At 44.5% G+C, this 17,990-nt stretch overlaps 1 pseudogene; it reads left to right on the top strand.

Moving 5' to 3' along the window:
* The first annotated feature begins 532 nt into the window (after positions 1–532).
* On the top strand, positions 533–17,678 carry LOC138720382 (cytokine receptor common subunit beta-like; annotated as a pseudogene).
* The last annotated feature ends 312 nt before the right edge of the window (positions 17,679–17,990 follow it).

Here is a 17,990-nt window from a genome sequence, read left to right as displayed (position 1 = left end):
GACTCCAGTCTAGGTTAGAGAAGCTTCACTGCCTCTCACTTCTTTAGATGCCACCACTGTCCTTCCTTTTTTCCCTAAGAATGAAAAGAAGAACTAAATATATATTAAATTACACTGTCTCCATTTGAATGTGTTTGCCTCACTTCTACTGATGCAGACTGATATTATCACTTAAATTAAAACAATGTAATCAGAGTGTGGCTTGAATTTCAATCCCTTAACACTGTGGGCTTGGTTTAAGCAGAATCCACACTTCTAGTGCTGCTGTTTGGATGGAGACAGTTTTATACAGGCCAGGCTTAGCAACAGCAATGTGTCCTTAAGACAACATTCTCAATGTAAACTAATATTTTATTTAATGATCGTTTAACTTGATGGGAGTGAATTTTTCTTTCAGAAAACATTGCACACAAGGAGAATGATGATTTAAAGGACAGATTTTGAGTTCAGATCAACAGAAAAGAGAACAAGCAGAAATTTTCAGCCTCTGTTAAGAGATCATTACATCTTACTTGCAGAAAAGTGAGTCACATGTCTTTGAAACATTTTAAGCATGATAGAACAGTGAAAAGTACTTCCTTCCTTCTTCCTCTTAATTGTATGACATCTGATCGGGAACCTAGTTGGTGGACCTATGCTATAAACAGGAAGGTCAGTGAGAACAAATCAAGCACGCCTCTGGTGCTGAAGACTACAACACCACAACTGAAAGGGCTTATTTGAAGGCATAAGGCTGTGGGTGTTCCACTGGCAGTTGCATTTGCACTGACTCCACGTGAGTGTTAAATAAGAAAGTCAAATAATCACTTGCTGTGAAGCACCTGCCTTGAAGACCACTCAGCATTCAGGTAAGGCAAACGTGTTGTTACTGTGGGGAAGGAATTGGCAAGAAGCCCTCTCTTCTCAGACAAACAAGGACTTAAATGTCCTGTGAATCAGATCTTAAAGTGAAGAAATAGGAAGACTAGATCTCTCAATTCACCAAAAGTACATTTTTGTGAGTAGGAGTGGTAAGGGAGGCAAGGAAGTGTTTCTTTTTGGACAGGTTCGTGACTTGACAGAACAGCAGGGTGTACTTTATATGGATCAGATGGGTGAATCAACACGGATAATTAATTTAATTCCTCCTCATAACTTACGGGTTATTTCTTACTCTCAAGGTGAAGGAAGGAGGTGGAAAATCCTATCATTAGTTCCAAACAACAAGCTTTGTCCTTGTTCTCCGGTGAAGAGACAGAAAGTTTTCCCTTCAATGAATTATCTTCATACAAATCAAATCTCAGAGACCATGTCAGTGTTAATGGAGGAGGTGGTCTAGGGCTGACGGAACGCCCAAGACTCTCCCAGATAACCACATGAGTTCTGCTTTCAGCTACAACCGGTGACAAAGAAGAAAGGACAGTGGCTGTTGAGCATGTGTTTGAGGAAGAGCAGCCAGTGATAAAGGGAGTTTTGTCTGACAAGATCATGCTTGTGTGCAAAGGTGTAAAGATGAGAGAGCTCATCAGTCTTCTGGCTCCATACTTGGTTTTGGGGGTTGGAAATATTCGAGGTGAGTTTCAGACTCTTTGCCTCTATTTTTAACTCCTTTCTTTTCTCTTACTATTCCATTTATTTTAGCTTGATATTTCAATGCTGGTGTTGGTATTGATATTGCTATTTAGGCAAGACCCAAAACTTCATGGGCCAAACAATGTTCAGAGCCTGTTAGGATAATTACTTAAATCGACCAGTCGTGAAGTTTCATATCTGCGTGGGCCTGACTGTTACAGTATGAGCTGGGACTTCACCTGTCCCATTGTTAGACAGCATTTTGGATACCAAAAGTAAAACTTCTTTTCCAACCTGCCTTTTTTTCCTCAACAATAGATTTCTCTTCATTATGTCTGTTGACTTGTCCTGCCTCCAAGTGATAAAGTGAAGACTTGGCTGCTCTCTAAGAGGCAGGGAAATGAGAGCTAATTGATAACACAGCTGGCAGAACAGAGGCACAGAACCTGTACAAGTGAGGAACTTAGTCATTCCTTGTAAGCGTTGGAGGCTCTAGGGTATTATATAAAAGGCACTGAAATAAAAGGTATTGAAAAATTTATCCATTACACACCTATTTTTCCAGATATATACATATATCATTGGTACTTGGGAGGATTATGCTCCCTTGCCTAAGGTGTGATTCACAGTACTGACCACGGACTCCGTGGTCTCTCAAGCAATAATCCTACAGCGACTGAAACAATCTTGTCTTTGCAGCACATTTCAGTTTCTGGACCTGAAAGTGACTTGGCTTGGGCACAGGTGTTTCTTGCAAGACTAGGCATCAGCTGCCCTAGGCCTGCTAGGAATGGCAAAACCATTCCTCACCATTTCTTGACTGCTGTTTCTGAAAAAAAAAAGAGCTCTGAACCAAGCTGACCTAGTGTCAGAAGTTCCCATCATAGCAGAGACAACTCCCACACCTGATTTTGGAGCTTGAATTCTCAGGGAAAGGAACATTAATTTTCCCAGGTTAACAATGACCTTTCCACAGCACAGACACATCTCCTCCTGGAACAGAGCTTTTTCACAAAAGGAAAAGTGGGTTCTCTGAAAATCCACCCATGAGGAATGCTTGTTTACTGATAGAGGGACACAAATTTTTCAGCTGCTAGATTTTTTTAAAATATGTTTTCCCTGTTTGGAAGCTTTCTCCTCTCTGTGGCTTAAGTGTCATTGTAGCTAAGCAGAGTGGGTGTCTCTCACTTTTGCTTATGACTTCCTAGAGGAATAACTCTTGCTAAAGCAAGTGAGCTTATTCAGTGGGGACATGAATGTATTCACCACCATGACAACAAACCACAAAGTCAAAGCTAAATGTCCTGCTTAATGAGGCATCTGTTTTCTTGCCTTAAACAATAAATCACTCACTCATATCTTGCGTTTTCTGTCTTTCTGCCAATACACCTCCTGACTACTAGAACAACAATAGATTGGTGAGAGCATTTCTTTGGCTTTTTGAAAATATATAATTATGTTTTTAGAAGCTGTTTTTCTAAATGTCTCCCAGATTCTTTCTGTCATAAAGGGGTACAAAAGTTAACACTACGCTCCCCAGGTCCTTGAGGTCTTTCCATTTAGCCATGCTCTTATTTATTGCAAAACCATGCAGAGATTTACCATAACTCAGAACTATGTTGATCCTAAGACACTGATGCTGTTGTGAGTGCTCAGCAGAATAAACCCCCATTCAGCATTGCCCAGTAGGTCTTGGTTCTCTCAATTCCTCCTACTAAGAATATCAAAAGATCATTCATAGGAGACAACAGGCTTCTCACTGGGGAGAACTGCCCTTTTAGGTTTTCTGTGTTATATTTAAACTAGCTTGACCAGCCTTCCATACATGTTGAGCTGGAGTTTCATGGAGCATCAGGCTTCTGTAGTGCAGGAAGAGAAAAAGAGGTACAATCTGAAGTCTTAGGTCACAGTTCACTGTATCAGAATGGCTGTGATTCCTGTCTACAGATGGGGAACAGAAGGATGAAGATATGTTTGAGGTTTTAACCAGAGTTATAAGACCCTTCTGCAAAGACATGAAGTCCAATGAGACTTAAAAATTACCAAGCTTGATCCTTTGAACTTATCTTTTGAACTAAGCTATTTCTTGAAAATTAATTTTACCTATTACAAAACAATTCCAGCTTTTCTTCACAGGTTGTAGACCAGAACCTTACTTTTCTTGTATGACCATTTTGATTTACAAAGAAACAGAGGCAAAAAGTTGAGGAGTTCTGAGTCCTAAGACTCAGGATAAAATTCTGATAGATGGCAACATAATGACAGTCCAGCCTTTTCTAAGAGCAGCAGCTGCTGTTGGAGACATTTTGCCTTCAGGCTTTCCCATGATTGTTTATATTTTATTTGTGAAATCCATGCAGTATGACCTGAATAGCATAGTGGATATTCCCTGCAGATCTCATCACCCAGCTCCTCTCTTCTCTGTCTCTGCCTTCTCCAGCACAGTAGCGAAGCTTGTCTTCATTTTACCATTTCCCACTCCTCCCTTAAGACCAGCCAGTCTTCTCATTGTCTCCTCTTTTCAGAGACCATCCCAACGCAGACCCTACAGTGTTATAATGACTTCGTATCTCTTACAACTTGCACATGGTTGGAGTGTTCAGAAGCTCATCAACTCCTGAATGTGACTCTGAACTTTAACAGCAGGGAAAAGTAAGTACTCAGCTGGTATTCAGTGAAGGTTCTAAGGCAGCTTGGCTGCTGAGCCTAAGAGATGGAGCTGGGCAAAAGGACAGCACGCTGGGCTTGCAGCCAGCATAGTATCCACCTTGCAGACCCCAGTGTTATGTTCAGCCTAGGGAGAAAGTTGGAACTGTACAGGATGAGGAAGAATAGGAAAAAGAGCGTGGTAGTTAAGATCAATTTCATTATCTTTCGAATCACTCTCCCGTGCTTTTGCTGTGAAAGCATACACACAAAATATGGCAGGAGATTATTGTGCCTGAGTGGAGAAGAATGTGTTACACTAGATGCAGTGGTGATAATAACTGATCAGAAGAGCAAAGAAGGCTGCTTCTTCCTTATGCCAGTAAGAACACAGCTATGTTGCAATAATTTCTGCAAAAGAAACTGTGAGAAAACCAGAAGCTGTACGTGTTTGTTTGACTCATTTGGTTTCCTCTCAGAGATACAAGGCTACATCTTGCTCTATCTTTTTGCTGCTTCTGCTTCCTTTCAAGAGAAAAACAGTACAGTAAAACTATAGAGCATGAGAGAGATGGAGGGACACAGAAGGCAGAGATAGGGAAAGGAGAAAAAAGAGTAATAGTAGGAGCAGGAGATAGAGGACTAAACAGCAGAGATTGGTGGGTGGAAAGAAATCAAGTGAAATAAGAATAGGAAGAAGTTATCTTGGCTTTATTTTTGAGAAGGAGCTCTGGGGTTCATTCACGAGTTGACCAGACAATTGTTGAAGTCAATGGGGAAGGTTTTCCTTACAGTCTCTACAATATGGAGTAACATTCCAAATGTTAGCAGATTGCTGTGGATTTAAGTCTACAAACCACAGAAGGGTTCCTATGGCACAAAGAACTCCATAGTCTGCATGGAAAGATATTTTTTTTTGTAGGACTGCAGACGCATAGTCCTCAAAATCCTTCTGTCCCAACTGCTAGCTGCATTTCTTTGGCTTACCTTCTCTGACTTCTCTAGTCTAAGCGTAACATAACATACATATGTACACATGTAAACTGCCAGTCCTACTGTAACAGCAGCAACAAGCTTTGCTTGCAAAGGAAAGGTGAGCTAGGATTTGAGGGTGACAGCAAGGCACTGGCCTCATTTACAGTGGTGTAGTCCCACAGTAACAAGAAAAGCAGAACAGTGGGAGTGACAAGGACCAGCCATCAGTCCAGATCCCCAAGGAAGTCACTATAAAGGAGCCAGGCTTAAGGTCAAGCTAGGAAGTCAATTCCATGGATCATGATCAGCAACGTTTATCACCAGGTACAGGTACAACTGTGCCATAGTTCAGGCAACTACCAAAGGCAAGGGCCTGAAGCTAAAAGCAGCTTCTGAGTAAAAGTGGGCAGGGCCCCAATCAGGCTGATTCCACCTTAGACAGCTTTGAGCATGGGTAGCCAAACCCCTTGGTAGAGGTGGGTGGTGAAAGAGGTTGTGCTCAGGTCCCAGACACATACCAACCCAAAATGGTTATTGTAAGTGCATCTTCCTTTGAGGAAAGAAAGAGAGAATAAAGCAGATGTGCTTGATACTGTCATTTAATGAACTATAGAAGTATGACAACATAATGCAGTGATAAGCATCGACTTCGAAACAGCATGTGGGGAAGGTTTCAGGAAACACCACCTAGCAGCATCTTACTCAGACAGTCATGCTTTTTTCTGTCTAATAAGGAAAAAAGAAATGACCTGCAGTTCCCACGAAGGTGTAAGCCATGCTGACTGCCAGAACTTCACAATGCATCGTGTGTGTCACATCCATGGACATGATCAAACAGTCTACAATTTCAAATTCGACCTGGCATTGCATGCAGAGCTAAATGTCTACTTGTTTCAGAATGGTAATGATGAACCACTATGTCTTGTCTCTATTCTTGAGCATTCAAAAGTTTTTCAGATTAATCCTAGATTACACAATCCTAAATTACCTAATCCTAGAAAGATACTTGGGTCAGCCCTTAACCTGAAATGTAAGCAAGAGTCAAGTTAAATGGCCACACTAGCACCTTCAAATTCGGTGCATTCAGAATAGACAAAAATCATAGAATCATAGAAACACCAGGTTGGAAGAGACCCACCAGACCATCGAGTCCAACCATTCCTATCAAACACTAAACCATCCCCCTAAGTGCCTTGTCCATCCGTCCCTTAAACACCTCCAGGGAAGGTGAATCAACCACCTCCCTGGGCAGCCTGTTCCACTGCCCAATGACCCTTTCTGTGAAGAATTTTTTCCTAATGTCCAGCCTAAATCTCCCCTGGTGGAGCTTGAGGCCATTCCCTCTTGTCCTCTCCCCCGTCACTTGGGAGAAGAGGCCAGCACCCTCCTCTCTACAACCTCCTTTCAGGCAGTTGTAGAGAGCAATGAGGTCACCCCTCAGCCTCCTCTTCTCCAGGTTAAACAACCCCAGCTCTCTCAGCCGCTCCTCATAAGGCCTGTTCTCCAGCCTACTCACCAGCTTTGTTGCTCTTCTCTGGACTCACTCCAGAGCCTCAACATCCTTCTTGTGGTGAGGGGCCCAGAACTGAACACAGTATTCGAGGAGCGGTCTCACCAGTGCCGAGTACAGAGGGAGAATAACCTCCCTGGACCTGCTGGTCACGCCGTTTCTGATACAAGCCAAGACGCCATTGGCCTTCTTGGCCACCTGGGCACGCTGCGGAGCTTGAGGCCATTCCCTCTCATCCTGTTCCCTGTCACTTGGGAGAAGAGGCCAGCTCCCTCCTCTCCACAACTTCCTTTCAGGTAGTTGTAAAGAGCAATGAGGTCTCCCCTCAGTCTCAACCTACCTTAAATGACTACAATGGGAAAAATGGGGGTAGATGTACCAGCTAACCAGGATTAGGATTGAGAGAAGATAGTGAAAAAGCCTTCTGTTTCAGCACCATTCTCTACATTCATTACAACACATTCTTTCACAAAGTTGCTATGAAGCTTTATAACAGCACTGTTCTCCTTACTTATCTCTTCTTTTCATGAATATATTTCCCAGGTCCTGTAGAGTTTGCACTTTGATGTGAAAAAGAATCATGAATTATTTGTAGCATTCCAGGGAAATTGTTAAATATCCAGATTCTGCCAATCAGGGAACATCAACTAGGCATTTTCTTCCTCTCTTTATGTCCCTGTCATCACTGCCTCCTCTCATGGGTTGAACTTTCACCTTCCAGTCCAGACCCTCCCACCTCAAGACCTCTCAGTTCAGCCCCTCCCACCGCAAAACCTCTCAGTCAGCTTGATGAGATCAGGAGACTTCTTGCTGACCTGGAAAGCAGCTGACGGGAGCCAAGGGCTGGGCAATGCACTGGAGTATGAAGTCACTTACAAGCGACTGTGGGAGTCCTGGGAGGTAAGAGCAGAGGAGCTGGGTTGTCCTGGTTTGGGCTGAATCCTTTTCGGCAGTTGAGAGCTGATGGGAAAATTTGTACAAATGAATGGCCTTTCTGTTCTCAGGAACCATGAGGAGATGCAACAAGTGTTGTTTCTGGTCAAGTCAGAGGGGCTTTATTTCAGTTTGCAGGTGATTTGCCCAGTCACTTTGTCCTTTGTCCATACCATTTGTCCTGAATGGAATGTAAAGACCTTTTCTTCTCTGAAAAAAACAAACACTGCACTTGGGATTGAGTTTGAACAATTTTGTAAACTTAGTTAATTAACTAACTCATTTATTTGTTTTTAAGTGTGCATATCCAAAACTTGTCAATTTCCTCTCTTCTCCACTCTCCCTGCTTTTCCACAACAACAGAAAGCTACCTCGGTCTGGCTCTCCAACACCACACGTTGCCATCTCAGCCATGAGGACCTTGTCCCAGGGAGCAGCTACGTTGCCCGTGTGCGAGCCAAACCGTGGGCGGCCAGTGGCTTCTCTGGGCAGTACAGCGAGTGGAGCACAGAAGTCTTGTGGGAGACCCCTGAAGGTATCGTGGGATGGAGCAGAGCCATGCAGGGTGGAAGTGCTGGCTGAGAAGCCAGATCTTTCCTGTCACTGACTTTGCTCTCCTCTTCTCTGAAGGCGGCCTTCAGCCCAAGAACCTTCGCTGTCTCTTCAATGGTGCAAATCGTCTGACGTGCAGCTGGGAAGTGAAGAAAGCCATCACCACCTCTGTCCTCTTTGGCTTGTTCTTCAGGGCCACCCCAGCATCAGCGTATGTGCTTTGCCTGTGACAGTGTGCCTGCACCTCTCCCATGGAGTTTCTGCTCTGTTCCATTCCCCTAATCTCAGCACAAGCTCTTTTTCTCCCCTCAGAGAAGAGGAGTGCTCTCCTGTGCATGAGAAGGCTTTGCCACACAGCCCATACGTGGTCCAGAGCTGTGAGATCCCTGTTACCAACTCCAGCAGTCAGAGCCAGTACCATGTGTCTGTCCGGGCCAAGACGGAGGAGAAAGTGATTGAAGCCTACAAGAACAGTGAGTTGCTGTGTGGTTTCTGGCTTCTCTTGGTTGGAGAGATGCCTGGCTGGGCATGTGGGGCTGAGGATGGAGGTGGTGAGGAAGTGTGTTGGACGAGGAAGAGACTGGGACTGAGGAATAAAAGAACTGGAGGCTGTTAGGTCAGAGGTCTAGGAGAGGTGGCTTGTAGCTGTGGGGTTCCTCGGTGGCACTTGTTACTTGAAGGAAGGTGCAGCAGAGGAAGCTGCTACACAGAAATTTATATTGTGACCCTGAGCTGCTCTGTCAGTGACTGTCACCCTGCTGACTTCTCTGTGATTTACCTTCCTGGGTGTCCCAGGTGACAGAGAGCTGTGGTGAGAGGTGTTTGTGGGGAGTATGTCACTATGTGATTTCTCAAGAAGCCACTGCAGCTCTTGTGGGCTTGTGCAGTGGCCTGTGGAGCACTGGATGAGACCAGACTCCTCTGCTGAGTGAAGTGTGCTAGGTGGATCATGTCTGCTCACATGTATCTGGAGGCACTGTTGCTGCTTTTTACAGACTAGAACTGAGAGAGCTTCTGCAGTGTGTGAAAATATGCGATATCAGCTGTGAGAGAGCTGAAAATCTCTGGAAATGTGGGGAACCAGTACACGTTTCAAATATTGCTTTACTGCTTTTCTATACACAAGGAGAGCTGCCCCCATTAATGAATATAGGTTTTCTGTTATTTGCTGTTAATTAATATGTATTTTCAGTTGTCTGTCTATGAGTTCGTTGTATTTGACTAGAAAATGAAGATGTGGGGAATTAGAGGTGTTAAAAAGTTGAGACATTATATATTGCATAAAATAAGATTGCTTTCAGTCTCTGCAAACAACTCATGGTGGTGAAAGGGAGTGCTGCACTGGTATCTTGATAAACACTCTGAGACTTTCCCTATGTTCCAGTTAAGGTGCTGCCACCTGCAAATGTGTCAGTAACAGTGACAAAGAATCAAGAGTATGAACTGAGATGGATAAAACACAACTTGCAATTTGGCTTCATAAAACAGAGATACGAAGTTGAGTATTGGAAAAACAACCAATATGAAAAGGTAAGTCTTAGAAAGAACAGAAGTCCTTGATTTCTCTGTGCTGGGCAAATAGGAAAGGCAATTCCTCTCACCTACATCATTTGTGCTTCTTTCTTTTCCCCAGACTCTCCAGAAGTTAAATATCAGCAACGATGAACCTCCTTTCATCTTCACCCTGCAGATGCTTTATTCATCTACAGAATATAGGGGGAAAATGCGTGCGAGGGTGAATACACCTCTGCGTTATGAGGGGCCTTGGAGTGACTGGAGTGAGGAGTTCACCTGGAAGACCGAGAATGGTACTTTTCATTCAGGCTGCTCCTGTAAGGTTTTGTGGGCTGTTAATGGCTGAAATGCCTCTCTAGAAAAATGCATTCTCTCAGCTGGGGTTGATGTTTGGTCCAGCCACAAGCTGGTATCTGCCCTGTCTGCATCCTTTCAATGCAGCAGCAATGCTAATGAAGGAGGTGAGCAGGAATGACCAATTAATCTTCTTTCCTCCTTCCCTTCACAAGGTGAGTACAGCCAGCCAGAAAGGTTGCCACATGGAGAATCAAGCAAAGATCCTTCCAAAAGATCATCCTTGTTTCCTGATTCCAGTAGTCCGTTCTGCTATCAGTGACTGAAGAGCTTGAGTCTGCAAGAAGGCAGAATACAAGCCATTGGTCTTTTCTTTTTGCAGAGTGAATGTAGGGTAACATTTTACTCTGATGTCTGCATAAAATTAAAAAGAATGAGCAAAGGAAACGATGAACTCCTTTGATCACTAAGCTGTTTAGGCCACATTTGGTCTCTCCCACTTTGGAGGGTATCCCAATGGATAGAAAGCTTCTTGATCCTCTCCCTTGACGTGCCACCTACATTTTTCCAGCCTGCTTGTATGAAGAGTGACCAGAGCGAAAAGCCTGTAACGGGAAGCAACCACTCTGCAGGTGGATAGCTTTTTCTCTCTTCTCTGTTTCAGTTCTGCCACCAGTGGTTCTCCCAGTGATGCTCCCGGCTCTCATCATCGCTTTGCTAATAGTTGTTCATTGCAGCTATAAGTACCTCCTCAGGTAGGCTTGCGTTGTGACCAGGAGATTTAGCAGCATGTTGTCTCCATGGGTCACCCAAAGGCTGAGGCTTGTCTGTCCCCCATGAGAGAAAGGTGTGCAATGGGCAATGTTGTGCATGCCTGTGCAAGAGTGAGAGTTGGGTGGTGGCGTGCTGGGGCCCTGGTTGTTCCACGCTGTGCAGAGCAACACGGTGTATGGGGTGCAGTCTTTTCTGGATGCAGTCACGTTAAGAAGCAAATCGTGAAACCTCTGTGTGTTGTTGCAGGAAGAAGCAAGTATGGGAGGAAAAGATTCCAAACCCCAGCAAGAGTCTCCTGATCCAGAGCTACCTGGGGGTAAGTGGGAACTGTACCATGTACAGTGCTCCTGGAGAAGTACAATTTGGAGTTATTCCAGGGTGAAGAGAAAGAAGGAAGGGATGTGTTGGGATGTCTGGTTGAGGGAGAGTTGTCAACTCAGGGTATGGACTGTCAGTGAACTGATCGCTGTCTTGTCCAGGAGGATTATGAAAGCCTTTACTACAGACTTTGATCTTCTCCCTGTTTTCCAGAAGAATGTATCTAGGTACATAGGAGACAAGTATTTAGTATCCAGGATCTGAGAACTGAAAAATAAAACCAACTCTCCCCTCCAATGCATCTGGTCAGTTTTGCCATCTGTTGCCTCTAAAATGCCTCTGAGACTCTTCATAGGTGAAACCTGTTGTCCCTAGATGGACTTGATCTTTCTCCGTTCCTGGTCAGGGTGTTGCCTGAGTCTCTTCAGTGCTACCTTCTATAGTCTTTGCATGATTACTTCCCTGTATACTCCTCTGCAGTTGCTGGAAGTTGACTTCATACTTTGAGAGCTATTTATCTCCTACATGCTATTGACGTGGACAATTTCCTCCAAGTAAGAAAGGAGAAGGTAAAGAAAAGGAAATGTATAGTTCCCATAGTTGTATCTTTAAAGGCATTTTTAAAAGTAAGTGGCTTCTTTTTTCTTCCATATCTCTCCCTCACTCACTTCCTGATTTCATCTGCAAGGGCCACGCAAATCTTGTGATCCAAAGAAATGATTTCCCAGTAGGTGGATATCATCAAAAGAGATGTTGCATGGAGCATACTTGAAGTTTTACAAAAACAGTGGCAGGGTTCCTTCCTTGAGCTGACTCCTGTGTGTTTTAGTTTCTCACTATTGTAACTCCACAGCTTTATCTATCTGCAAGTCTCCCTTGGAAGTGTTGGCTTTGTTTTTGATCTCGCATCTCTAACGCCCCTATCTCCTTAAGGCAATGCTGCTAATCTCTACAGACAGAGAGCTCATGCTATTTTTGCCACTGTGTTTTATCTTCTACTTAAGCTAAATTACTTCCACCTCATTTCTGGCTCACTGCGGTGCAAGTCAGTGATGCACAACTCCAGGGAACGATGGTCTTCACGAAGATTAACTTAACAGTTACTTCTCCAACTGCAACGTTTTTAGCTGTCCACCCCCATCTTCTCTATCAGCTTCATCCTCAACCTTGTGATCCCTTTTGTCTCATTTTATGTTTTCACCTTAAGTGGAATGCCTGGTCTCAGCATTGCTTTCGAGGTACACATGGTGGGCTGTCATGGTCCTCAGCTGTTTATTTGTCACCCAGTATTTCTCAGCCTCTTATTCAGTCAGCAGGCAATGTCTCTCAGGCATGCATCCAGTCAGCTGTTGATACAGGTGAAGTGGGGTACGCGAGACTGCTTTACGTGATGCGTATCTGCATTTTTGGCAGGCTCTGATGAATCCCCCTTGCAAATCAGTCATTGTTCTAAAGTTCCTTCTGATTAATTTGGCTGTTGATAAGACTTCATCAACTTCTTTTTCTGTCCAAACACAATAATCAACACCAGTACAAGACCATCTGCTACTCTAAAAGAAACCCAAATCAGAGTAGCTTTTCTACCTATCTCATATCCAGCTCTCCACCCACAGGTGCTGTGTTAATCCTGTGGCTTTCATAGGATCACAGAACCATAGAATGGTTTGAGTTGGAAAGGATCATAAAGATCATCTAGTTCCAAATTCCCTGCCATGGGCAGGGACACCTTCCACTAGATCAGGTTGCTTTAAGCCTCAAAAGCCTCAAAGCCCTTTCAGAGTTTTCATCCCTGTAGCATCCCTCATCCTAAACTTTGTAAACATCCCAGCAATTTTGTTTCTGTGGTCAGTCAGCACAGAAAGACAGTCATTTTAGCTCCACAGGTGAAATGTTGCCCACAGTGTCCTCATGTGTTGCCGAATCAGAGTACACATTGCATGAAACAGCAGCTCTGAGGTTTATCATGGCAGGAACCTGTAGCTGCAGCAGCCCCTGACTCCTGTGCTGTATGAAAATTCATCAGGGGTAGACAACATGAAAGTGAAGAAAGAGGTTTTGGAAGGACAGGACATACGTTGCAGCCACAGTGGTGGGATTGCTTCCACTGTGACTTCCAGATCGAAGAGAAATGGATCTCAGCTTGTTTTGGCTAGAGAATGAAGGATGACATGTGAAGAGGGTGTGCAGATTAAAGCAAAGACAAATGAGGAAAAAGCTAATAGAAGATGCTAAAACAAATTAAACGGGCATGAAGGTGCCAGGAATACTTTCAGACTGGTATTTTTTCAACTTGCATCAATTAAAGACTGCCTGTAGCAATATTTCCACTATATTTAAGTGAGGAAACAGCACGGCCCTAAAAATCACAACAGCAACATTGTTGGGAGAAAAGTTATTTAGAAAAGATTACTCCTAAACCACAGGTTGATAAACTGATAAACCACATCATACAATGTGAATGTCTGGAAGCTCATACTTGTCCTAAGTGTCTATCACAAATGTGCTGCTAGCATTCTTGTGCCATGGCTCCTGGTTCTTCCTGATCTTGACAGAAGGTCTCTTTCCTCAGAAGTGTTACAATATTCATTTTCCCTCTTCAGGAAGCTGTCAGCCAGCAGCCAGCCAGCCAGGTGAGCTTCAAAGAGGAGAACACTTTTGAGGAGGTGGAGCAAATTAACTGCCTTGACATGCTAGATGGGTAAGTAAGCAGCCCACTCCCTGCTCCTCCTCTCTTGAAAGCTTCCTTACTAACCATCAGTCTATGCATGGATATCACCCACTGCGATGGGGAGGACAAGGCATTTTCACCTTTATATCTCCTAAGTCTGTGTATATCTTCCATACATCTATAAGAATTAATTGCTGCAGTTGCAGACCTTGACTTCCCTGGCTGGAAGTCTAGGGATAAAACCTGCTTCCTTTCTTCCTCTGCATTTCCTTAGGGAATAGTCTTGAAAAAAAGTCATTGATCTAATAGGGTGGAAATTTTGTTGGCTGAATTCCTCCCAGCTCACCTGAAGACAACTTCCCTCTCACAAAACCCCACATATTTCCTTACCTCTTCATCCTCTAGAAATCACACACATTCTGCTCCTTGAAGCCAAGTCTGACTTTCAAACTGGAATATGAAAAAAGAAATGCTGCAGAGGTCTCGGCCAGCATGCAGCTGATCAGAAATAGCTCCAAATTGTCCATACAGCCTCAAATATGTGTCAGGTCTTCAAAGACAGAGCAGGGAGGTGACCACAGTGCTGTGTTCAGGAATCTATCCCAGGTGGCAGAGCAGTCAGGGAGGCTGACACAAATGAAACTGACTCTTAGGTTTCATGATAATTATTTGCCTCCTGGGAAAGAGGGTCAGCTCCTTTTAATATATCATTTTGTAAGTCACGAGAAGGAAAGATGGATTATGTTTGTTTCTTCTTTGCAATTTCTGTCTTCCCTCTTTGTCTAGCTTCACATTGAGTGCTTGTAAGAGACCGGGGCCCTTTATTTTGAAGAAGTCACTGCGAAGTATCACTGAAAGCTTGAGAGCTGCATAAACGCTGATGCTAGCAGTCACATTGCCTGATTCTATACCACTAAATAAATCAGAGCCAAGATGTAGTATCAAGCACTGCCTTGTAACTGCTTGCACTGCTTTGCTGTCAGCATTCTTCCAGCCATGGTTTGGCCTCTGCCAAGTAGTGCTCTCCAAGATAACATCCTGGCACAGTCTGAGAGATCATAGAATCATAGAATCACAGAATCATAGAATCACCAGGTTGGAAAAGACCCACCGGATCATCGAGTCCAACCATTCCGATCAAACACTGAACCATTCCCCTTAGCACCTCGTCCACCCGTCCCTTAAACACCTCCAGGGAAGGTGAATCAACCACCTCCCTGGGCAGACTGTTCCAGTGCCCAATGACCCTTTCCGTGAAAATGTTTTTCCTAATGTCCAGTCTGAACCTCCCCTGGCGGAGCTTGAGGCCATTCCCTCTTGTCCTGTCCCCTGTCACTTGGGAGAAGAGGCCAGCACCCTCCTCTCTACAACCTCCTTTCAGGTAGTTGTAGAGAGCAATGAGGTCTCCCCTCAGCCTCTTCTTCTCCAGGGTAAACAACCCCAGCTCTCTCAGCCATGTGAGATAACACAGGGTAGCAACCATTCTCAGTAGGCAACGTGGACGTGGCTGTACTAGGTTAGGCTGTGTCTGGAGTCCTTCAACAGGATTCTAACAGGCTTTGCATCCAGGCTGTGCAACACATCCTGTTTCACACCATGAATACAACTAAAACACAGTGGTCACATCATGTCATGCACTTTGAACTCAATAAACAGACCCAGAACCTTAGCTGCGTTTTAGACTGCAGAGACACTGTGGGTGACCCAGATGACTACCATGGCTATACCACATGGACACAGCCAGTCTAAGGCATTTTACCAGAGGGCCAAAGAATAGCCCCCAGCCCTATTTTATTTGCAGCAAATCCATAACTTTTCTCAAAAGCTGATTTGTGCTTTTATATCTTGGCATTGAGACAAGTGGGTGATAGACAGTTGTTCTCTTGCTGTGGCACAGAAAAGGTTGAGGTTCGAAGTAAGATGTAAAAGATGTAGCCAAAGGTTCCTTCTGGTTTCCTGGAAGGCAGTGTACCCCCTTTAGAGCATCTCCTGTTATTTGCAGGTATCACCTCGGAGACCTGTTGGTTAGAGAGCTGTTGAAAGAAGCTAAAAGTCCTGTGCTTTTTCACCTAAACAGGATGACTGAGAGTCCAGCAGAATTCCATGGAGCTGAAGCAAAGACAGCACAGTTTTCCCGTGCTTCACAAAACTTCTCTCAGACTGCTGGAGTGCCACATAAAACCTCACATTCATCGTCCACACTTGCCTGCCCATTGAATCAGGCTGCTGGTCCATCCTGCTTGTTTGCCAGGCTCCCATGCAAGAGTACAGCTCATGCAAGTATTGCTTCCCAGACTTGCTTTGCTTTCAATGGCCCATATTTGTATAACTCAATGATGTCCTCCCACCCTGGTATGCATCACACCCTGGCAGCAGACCCAGTGGAAATCTCTGAGAAATCAGTTTCCCTTCTGTATGTGAACCTCCCAAAGGAAGACTGTCCTCAGGCTTCACAGAGTCAAGAACAGACAGGAGCAGGTCCTCCACAGCCCTTCCTGCTCCCAGATAAGAAACACCTCATGCAGCACCTCAGCAATGAGAAAAAAGTCTCACTGGCCCCATCAGCCTATGGAAAAGGCATGAACGTGAGAACAGAAGAGCAGAAATCTCCAACAGCTCTTAGCTGCCCCTTGGAGTATGTCACAACAGACAGCCTGTTACTGCCCTCAGCCAGTGACTCCACCTTTCTGCCACTTCTCACTGCTGGGGGGTTACCTTGTGACTCACAGGAGCCCCAGCTTCCCAGTGACCACTCTTGCCATGAGTTTTGTCCTAGGAGATCTGATGTCACAGTCCTAGTTTCAGGTCAAGAACCAACCTCTTCAGAATTGTACCTGGATGTGTTTGGAGACCCTTCAGGTCTCCATGGACCTTCAGAACACACATAAATGTCCTTACATATTTCTTGAAAAGGAATATTTTTTTTCCCCCAAAGAATCTGTGTTGGAGAACAATGGAGTCTTATTTAATCCTGGCAGCATCATAACTGTTTTCCTCCACTATTGGCAATTGCTACCCTGTCTCTAATCTAAAACCCAGAAAGAAGATGCAGATGAGTCCAAAAGATCGCCAAGTGTATTTGGTTTACATGGAAAAGTTTTAGTAGCAGGGAGGCTACAGAAGTGGCTTCTGTGAGATGCTAGAAGCTTCCACCATTTCCAAGAGAACCAGTTCCAGCTAGCTCCAAGATGGACCCACTGCTGGCCAAAGTTGAGCCAATCAGTGTTGTGAGCAGCTTTGTGATAACATATTTAAGAAGAGGTAAAAAATGCTGCACAAGAGCATCTGTGTGAATGGAGTGAGAGTATGTGAGAGAAAACAACTCTGCAGACACCAGGGTCAGTGAAGAAGGAGGGTGTGAGGTGCTCCACGAGCCAAAGCAGAGATTCCGCTGACAGTCTGTGGTGAAGACTATGGTGAAGCAGCTTGTACCCCTTCAGCCAACGGAGGTCCACAGTGGAGCAGACACCCACCTGCAGCCTGTGGAGGACTCCATGCTGGAGCTGGAGGATGCCTAAAGGAGGCTGTGACCCCGTGTTGGAGCAGGCTTCTGGCAGAACTTGTGAACCTGTGGAGAGAGAAGTCCATGCTGAGGGTTTTCTGGCAAGACTTATGACCTCATGGGGACCCATGCTGGAGCAGTCCATTCTTAAAGGACTGCAGCCCATGGAAAGGACCCATGTTGGAGCCATTTGTGAGGAACCCACATTGAAGAAGTTTGTGAAAGACTCCATGCTGGAGCAGTGGATAAGTATGAGGAGGAAGGAGTGGCAGAGACAATGTGTGATGAACTGACTGTAACCACTATTCCCCATTCCTCTGCCTTGCTTGTGGGGAGGAGGCAGAGAAATCAGGAACGACGTTGAGCCTGAGAAGAAGGGAATTGGAGGGATAGTGTTTTAAGGTTTGGTCTTATTTCTCATTATCCTACTCTGATTTGATTGGCAATAAATTAAATTTATTTCCCTGAATAGACTCTATTTTTCCTGTGATGGTAATTGGTAGGTGATCTTCCTGTCCTTATCTTAACCCATGATCATTCCATCATATTTTTCTTCCTTTGTCCAGTTGAGAAGATAATGCAGAGGATAACAAGGTCATTCAGATCTTCAGAATATTAAAGAAAGCTATTGTGGAAAGGAAAGCAGTCACTTCTGAGATTCAGAAAAGCCTGCTGGAGTTGTAGGCAACTCAGATAACGAAGTATAACCCCATTTTCTTTCCACAAATACTAGCTCTCCTATCCAACTTCTA

This window comes from Phaenicophaeus curvirostris, chromosome 1 (assembly GCF_032191515.1).
Source record: "Phaenicophaeus curvirostris isolate KB17595 chromosome 1, BPBGC_Pcur_1.0, whole genome shotgun sequence".
In the NCBI taxonomy this organism is placed as follows: Eukaryota; Metazoa; Chordata; class Aves; order Cuculiformes; family Cuculidae; genus Phaenicophaeus; species Phaenicophaeus curvirostris.
Note: the sequence above shows the minus strand (reverse complement) of the source record. Positions and strands in the feature narration are given on the sequence as shown.